General features: G+C 45.9%; 1 long non-coding RNA gene across 1 annotated transcript in view; it reads left to right on the top strand.

Moving 5' to 3' along the window:
* The first annotated feature begins 2420 nt into the window (after positions 1–2420).
* LOC120889694 (uncharacterized) overlaps positions 2421–7001 on the top strand; it is a 34466-nt gene continuing 29885 nt past the window's right edge. The window contains exon 1 of the long non-coding RNA XR_005733737.2: positions 2421–6002. This is a non-coding gene — a long non-coding RNA (uncharacterized LOC120889694). The remainder of the gene's footprint in view (positions 6003–7001) is intronic.

Below are 7001 nucleotides of genomic sequence, written 5' to 3'. Positions count from 1 at the left end.
AGCCTGGAGCTTGAAGTCAGCATTTACTACTGGGCTCCTTTAGGTCCCCACCAGAAGGCAGTAAAAGAGCTGCAGGTCTCCAGGGCAGAGAGGAGCCAATAGCAAATCCATCAACTATGATCTTCTCAGTTCTTCTGATGCTAACCATTACCATTATTATAATAATCAGAACCTTTCAATAATCTGGATCATTTGAATAATACTTTGTAGTTTTTATAACCTATTCATGTGTGAGATCTCCTAATATTTATGTGAAGATATTATTAATATTGTCCCCATTTTATAATCAAGAAAAATTTGTTCAGAGATTAAGTGACGCACCCCCATAAGCCCCAAGATCACCCATCTAGGAAGAATCAGAGCTAGGATGTGAACTGTGGGTCTTCTTGCTCAAAACCATGTCACTGTCTTGCACATGGATGAGTTAGATCTTTCAAAATTCAATGAAGTGTGGAACTGGAAGGTGTTTGATCAGATCACCTGACCTAGCCACCTGCCTACCATAATTTATCACCATGACTACCTTGTATAGGTTAGGTGAATCTCAAGAATTTAAAAGGCTCCTTCCAGAGACCTTCCTCAGGAAACATTCTTGGAAACTCACACTTCTCTTGGAGATTCAACACCTGACTTAAACCTTATAAATGACTGTCTTCTATAGGAGAACTGGAAAAAGTACCCTAATTAGCATTTGCTAGTAGTGATCCTTTGCTTATAGAAGTTCCCAGTGGATTTTGCCAAGTTTCCAATCAGATCTCTAAACCCTGAAGTTCTCATTTCCCTTTGTTAGCATCTGCTAGACCAGCTCCTAGGAAGTGAAGAGAAGGGAATGGCCTGGGTTGGCTCTGTTCCTGTGGGCCAGTTGCTGGAATGTAGGGGTGGAATTGGTGGCAAGGAAGGACGGGAAGATTCAGGGCCAGAGAAGTATTAATGAGGACAGACTAGGTTCCCAGCTGTGTTCAGTAAGCTCTGTGGGGAATTCAGAAGTAGAGAAGCTGTCTTACTGGAGCTATGAGACTTAGTTGCAATAAATTATTAGTGACTGCCCAGGCATGAAGCTGAATGGGGAGGCAGTAATTGCTCAGGAAGCTCCAAGGGCCTGTTGTTGAATGAATAGGACATTTCTTTGTGTGGAGAGTATGTGCCTTTCTCCCCAAGGATTCAGTACCCCACCAGCCTGAGCAGTAATGTGGAGCCTCCTGAGATTTCCCAAGAAGGTGGTTCCTGGTCACCAGGTCAGGGAAGGAGCCCTTCTCTCTTCTACTTTTCCATGCTGTGGGGATGCCATGGAGTGCAGATTTTCTCTCCTCAGGATACTTTCTGTGGATCTTGCTTTTCCTAGAAGCACGGCTGGGAAGAAGTGGGTAGCCCTGATATTCCCCAGGGACATTTCTTGGGCTCTTTCCTTCATTTTTTTTTTGAAGGTGTCACAATAGGACAAACTTTAAATGCTAAAAACTGGTGCAGAAGCTGTCAGGAGGTGTTTTTCTCAGGCCCTCTGTTGTTTTGTTTTGGGTTTCTCCTCTGCTGTCTCCTGGTCATGCACTCAAGGACCTTCTTGGCTACCAAAAGGAGAGCCCACCTTTACCTGCCCCCTTCCGCCTCTCAGCATCCCTCTCTACCTCCTTGTCAGAAACATTTTCAGGACTTGGCTTCCTTCTAAACTGACTGGCACCTCATGTTGTTATGGTTTCTTTGTGCCTTAAGTTCCTCCACCTCCATGAAGGCTCCTAGGGAAGTAGAGAGGGAGTAACTTCCCACTCCTGAGGGGTGAGGCTGATCTTTTCCACACACCCCAAGGCTGGGAAAGGGAGAGGTGGGGCATGCTGTCACCTTTCTGGGATTTCAGCAGGATGGAACTCATCAGGGGGATCTCTGGAAGATTTTTAAGCTGGAGTTGGTGCTGGAGTGGACCAAGATGGATAAGAATGGAGAAAGAAGTTCCTCCACTAAGGTGTCTCTCTCAGAATAGCACATGGACTCCGATAAGGCAGATACCTGTCCAGGGCTGAGTTTAAACTTTCTCTCTTCCAGGGAATCTCTGGCCATAGCATCTAATTTCTGATGGAGCTGCACCTAGGTCTCAATTCACATGGGAATGTATTTGCGTTAGTCAGCTTTTCATTGCTGTGACCAAAATACTGGACAAGAACAACTGAGAGGAGGAGAAGTTTAATTTTGGGCTCCTAGTTTCAGAGGTTCAATCCACAAGTTGGCAGGCTCCATTGTTCTGGGCCCAAGAAGATACAGAACATCATGGCAGAAGGGCATGGTGGAAGAAAGCCAGTCTTCTCTTAGCATTCAGGAAAAGAGAGAGAGAGAGAGAGAGAGAGAGAGAGAAAGAGAGAAGAAGGAGGAGGAGGAGGAGGAGGAGGAGGAGGAGGAGGAGGAGGAGGAGGAGGAGGAGGAGGGGAGGGGAGGGGAGATAAAACTCTAAGAGCATGCCCTCAGTGACCTACTTCTTGTGGCCTTCAGTTTCCACCCAGTACAGTTGTCCTTTCAAATTATTAATCTATCAAATTATTCACCTAATGCATCAAATTGTTAATCCATTCAAATTATTAATCCATCAAATCATTAAGCTAATCCATTAATTAGGTTAGTTCTCAGAATTGAATTATTTCAGCTCTGAACATTCTTACATTAACATGTGAGCATTTGGGGGAGACACTTTATATTCAACCCATTCCTGTATTCACCCAAACTGAGCTAATGATTCAGCCTCCAAGGATTTGAGTCTTTTACTTGTCAAGTTAGGGATCTAAGCAGGGAAGTCTTCATGGAACTTGCCCTGTCAGATTAACTTCAATTCAAAACTCCTTTTCCTTCTGAGATATTTGCCCCACTACTTCCAGTTTGAATACCCTTTGAGAGGGCCCTATTTCCAGGATAGTCTTAAAGAAACTAGCTTGCTTATGACTTCACAGTACTATAGTCTTCTTTCCCCCATGTCTGCCTTCTGGATCCCTGGGAGTAACAGACACCTGGCAGAAGATTTTAAAGACATCTTTCCCCATCTTCTGCCCAGCATTTGTACCCTGTGCAAAGGATTCAAGGAACAGCTCAAGCCCCTTGATCTGGCAGTTTACTCAGGTTCTTCCCTAATCACTTCTTGACACCCCAGGATTTGTGTGGGGTCACATGGGTCCCAGTTCCCCAAAGATAGCTTCTCACAAAGACCACAAACACTTTCCTCCCATTTCCCTTGATAGTTCCTAGCCTGGCCATGAGAGCTCCCTCCCCTCTCCAGTCTTCCCCATGTACAAGGTAGAACAATAAGGACAGTTTTGGGCTAGTGGAACCATTAGCTGGTGTCAGGGAAGGAGAATCATTCCTCACAGTTCCTCAGGGTGACCCATCTTCCTAGTTGCCGCAGTCCGGCTGCAGCAGAATAGCTGGGGGGTGACAAACAATTTGTGTAGATTGATACAGCAGGAGTGGAAGCCGGTTTATTGTAGGACAACAGAGCTATTTATACATTTTGCACAGCTTATCTTAATTAGCATAAACTAGATACATCAGTCAACCAATAAGGAATCTCCATACTTAATGGCTCACTTTTGTTACTTCTCAAACCACTCCCTCTGGCATTTTGCCAGGCACCATCCAAACTTGTTTATGAACTCTAACATTCCCCTGGCAAAATACCAGGTGTTATTTTGACTTGTTTACAGACCTTAACACTAGTTTTCCCAGAACTATGCTGATTTTAGTACCCGAAGACTAGGTACTTTGGGTACTAAAATCAGTACCCAGGAAACCATTCATTCCTGGGCAAAACAGGACAGTGGGTCATCCTGAGCCCATTGTCTCTCTTCTGTATAAAAGGAGTTTGGCAAACCATAGCCCCCCGGCAGACTCCTTCCAAACTCCTTCAGTATTATTCATATAAAGGGAGCCCTCCCAAGATCTGAAGAGGAAAGTCCTGGAAGTTCCTGAGGTCTGGACTGTTTTGCAAAGACAGTAACATCTGTGGGTACTGCCTTGGCCTTGGAGCCCTTATGGAGAGAGTCCCCTTTTCCACAGAGCCCTCAGCTAACCTGGCTGCTGCTTCTTCCCCATAGTGGCTCCTGAGTCTATAGCCAAGGCGGCCCTGTTTTGTCTCACTTAATATTTTAAGCACACAGCCTGGCCCTCCTGGGCCCAGAAGCTCTCTGACAGTTGAGGGGAGGCTAGGAAGGTGAGGTAGGGATAATGCCACTCCAGGAATCCATGAATATTGATTTCCCAGTTGCCCCAGGTATCACTGAATTCTGGTCCCTAGAATCTGGTCCCAGGCCCAGCATGTAACAGGTGCTGTACAAGAGTAATTGAACCCTTGAAGAGGAGGAGGAAGGCACCTGCTGCTCCCGTGGGAGCTGGAATGGGCCTCTTCTCCTAGCCTCTGCTTTTCAGAGGTAATCAGAGAGGAGCAAAGAAGAGACTGCCAGACTGCTAGAGCCCACAGGGATTTTGTGAGGTTTGTTTTTCCTCAGCACCGTCTGCTGAGGTAAGGGCATGAATAAAAGAATGAGCAAAGATTTACTCTTCCCACACCTTGGCAGTGAGCCCTGTATTTGTATAGTGGATCCAAAGAGGACAGGCTAGAACAGGTGGGAAGGAAAGTATGATTTGTTCAAAGTCTCCTTCAGGGACCCCAGGGCAGCACTTAAGGTGAGACTGGGAGGGGTGTATTTAGGCCAATTCTCCAACCACCAGAGGCTAGAATGCACTCCGCCCCCTGCCCAACCTTCTCCATATATGAGGTGGAACAGTGCACAGGGCTTTAGGCTAGCAGAATCATTAACAGAGAGCTGGGGTCTGCAAGTCTCTTCACCTAGTGGCTGGAGTTGGACTGACAGTGTGCTGTTAATAGGGCCCCAAAAGATAGGGCTCTGGGGTGAACTTATCATTCATGGTCTTCATAATGGGTACATCCAGGAATGACTTTTATTTTGGCCTGGTCTGGTCTGGGCCTGGTTGGGCCTGGATTGGGACTGTGACTTAGAACTTTGTAGCTGAATGTAACCTTAAACAGGGTCTATTATTACCTCCTCATGTATGCCCAAGTGTATACAATCCATATTTTGGTAACATTACACTTTCTCCAAAGGCCATAAAAATGGCTGTACAGAGGCAATTTAAACTAGTGGTTGGAGGTAGCAGAAGAGCGGGAGGCCTGAGGGCCTGGGAAGGCCCTGGGAAAAAATTCAATCCATGTTGTGTGTGTATGTGTGCGTGCACCTGTGCGTATGTGCATGTGTGCGGGTTTGTGGGGAACCTGAAGAGCCTAAAGGAAGAGGAGGGTCGGGGAGAAGTTTGAAGAGGCTGAGGTAATGCTGTACAGAATTTCTCTTCATGAAAGAGGAAGATCTGATTCCAGTTTCCATGTGCAGGGCCCCCACCCCTTTAGCCACCCGCTTCATGGACAATGTCAGGGAAATTCCCATGTGGAGTACTATACTTCCTCACCGAAGATATCCTCAGCCTTCAGGGGTGGCCATGCTACAGCTGCTCTCATCCCCCACCACACACACACATGCAATGCCTCAGTTCTTTAGTTGGCAGGCATCAACCTGAGGAATTGATCGCAATGGTCATATATAAGAAACGCCAACCTACAACAGCAGGTATGTGTGTGTGTGTGTGTGTGTGTGTGTGTGTGTGTGTGTGTGTGTGTGTAGGGGAGTTGTTTTCCCACAGGGCTTCTGACTTTTAAGTCCTCTTCTCTCAAGATGTTTAGCATTTGTAAGGCCACGGACCACATGTCTGAATAGCTAAAATATTTTTAAATTAAAAATATTCTGTCCCCTTACCATAACAAATATATCTTTATAAGGATATGAAAGGCCAGATTCAAATTTCAAATTCTCAAATCCTTAAATTTCTGTCCAGGAGCACAGTGGATCGGGAGTGTTGGCTTGTGGTCACATTTTCTTCCATCCATGATCCAGTATCTCTTATAAAGGGCCTTCTGTGCAGCTGTGTGGACACCCTCTTCTGCTTAGGGGTGTATTTCCCAGGTGAGTCTGTGGTGGGAAGAGGCTTGTGTAGCCTCTGGGAGCAGGTTCAGGGCCATTGAATTTTATGGTCTAAAAGAGGGGTGGGCACATGGCCTCAGCCCTGTGAACTTCTTCCTTTAGGGAGGATCTAGCCAAAAAAGGATCAGGACAGTAGAGTGGGACCAGGGTGACACAAATAAGGCACCTCAGGGGCAAAGGGAAGGCCAGCTCCTGACATGCCCTCATCTTGGCCCTGAAGGAAAGAGCCTTGTGAAGCAAGTAGTTCACAGCAAGGAGGATATTTCCCTTGTTTGGTCTTAATAGGGTCTGATCTTTAATTCTGCCCATTAGGCAAGACAGAAAAGAAGACAGAAGGAGATCTGTCTCCTGTGAGCCCAGCCCCTAGAGTACCTTAAAGCATCCTCTGATCACATTTCAGGAGGCTCTATCTTTACATCAGTCCAGGCCCCACTGTGGTCCCTGGGCTTATTTTCAGTGGAAAAATACTCAAAATGAGTCATTATGATCCTCACTCCCATGGCTTCCTGGAATTTAAATGAGATAAACACTGAGAAAAACTCTAGCATACAAATAGATTGCATTCCAGAATTCTCATAGAGCAGACTTCAATAAAAATTGAGATGAGTCAAAACTAATTAGGAAAAACTGATGTATAGGGGTCAAGGAAAAGCTGTGGGGGAGGAGCTTGGACATGAGTTCATATGTATTTTGAAGAGACCTGGATTAAGCTAGGTTGTCATAAGGGATGCTCATAAAAATGTGCAGTAAATATGAGAGCTACCCAGGGATCCAGGCTGGATGTGGAGCGTGTCAGTCAGGTATTAGTTGCTCCATAGATGTGGGGGCATTTGTGAGAGGCTGGGTGAGGGGAAGAGAAGGGCACTTTCCACTTGAAAGCCTGGGTTCCAATCTAGACTCCATTGCTTGTTAACCATCCCTAGATTTGTCCCTAGACTTCGCTGTTTCTCTTTTTTCCTTTATATAATAGGACCAGTAATA

The sequence above is a fragment of the Ictidomys tridecemlineatus genome, chromosome 4, assembly GCF_052094955.1.
Source record: "Ictidomys tridecemlineatus isolate mIctTri1 chromosome 4, mIctTri1.hap1, whole genome shotgun sequence".
NCBI lineage: Eukaryota > Metazoa > Chordata > Mammalia > Rodentia > Sciuridae > Ictidomys > Ictidomys tridecemlineatus.
This window is presented reverse-complemented; position numbering and strand designations above follow the sequence as displayed.